Genomic DNA, 1071 nt, shown 5'->3' with positions numbered 1-1071 from the left:
CCTTCACCAGCCACCCCCTGTATCCCTGCTGGATGCCTTCTACGGGGGAGAGGGAAGCTGTAGGATCACCCCCCAGAGTTTTCCCCTTCCTGTCCTGGTGGGCCAACACTCCTGAAAAGAATCTCTTCACTTCCACTCTTCCCTAGACCTTCAAGGTGCCCATCCTCGTGGCATCAGAGCTCCCAGGGGAAGGCAGCCCTGTTGCTGCGTGCTGCCATCGACACCCTGAGAGCATCCCCTTCCTCCCCACCATCTGCTGTCTGCTCCACTTTTGGCCGGAGGAGAGCTCGGATATTACCTGCAGAGAGGACATCAGGTCTCTGCACGGTGGGGATGAACTTGTGGAGCGGGATCTGCTCCGTGGGGCATCCTGCTGGACACCAAACTCAGGCAGGAAGCGCTAACAGCTTTTAAAAAAAATACCATTATTCCTGCGGCTGCCGGGAATTAAAGGAAGCCCCGGCGAGCGGAGCAGCTTGTAGCCGCTCTCCAGGATTACTGCTCACCCAGGCTGAGAGATTGATCTTCCTCTGAGCCTCCCCACGCCCGCTCTGATCCGCTCTCCTCCTCGGTGTGTCCGAGCCGGAGGAGAGCAGCGGGGCACAGGCTGGAGAGGGAAGGGAAAACAGATGCCAGGGCCGGGAAGGGTTTTTCTGGAGAAGGAATGGGGGGAAGCAGCAAGGTGCGGTTGATTCCTTGAGTGGGTTTCGGGTTTTATTATTTTTTTTTTATTTTTTTTTTTTTTCTTTTTGGGCAGAGACATTTCCCAATTAGCCCAATCAGGCTGGAGATCCTAGGTGTCAGTAGTGAGTAGGAGCGAGGGAAGGCACAGGAGGAGGAATCCAGGCAGCCGGAGTTCCAGCCGTGGGAGAGCGGCGGCGGCGGTGGCAGCCCCGGGAGGCGGCCCCGCTCCTCTCCCCGTCCCCGTCCCCATCCCCATCCCCATCCCTTTCCCCATCCCCTGCAAACTTTAGGACGACGAAAAGCTGCTCGGGGGACCCCCCTCCAGAGACAACCTGCGCTCCTCCGCCTTCTCCTCTCTCCCAGAGGTGGGTGGGCTGGAGAAAAGGA

This window comes from Lepidothrix coronata, unplaced genomic scaffold (assembly GCF_001604755.1).
Source record: "Lepidothrix coronata isolate B3197 unplaced genomic scaffold, Lepidothrix_coronata-1.0 Scaffold20, whole genome shotgun sequence".
NCBI classification, from domain to species: Eukaryota; Metazoa; Chordata; class Aves; order Passeriformes; family Pipridae; genus Lepidothrix; species Lepidothrix coronata.
This window is presented reverse-complemented; position numbering follows the sequence as displayed.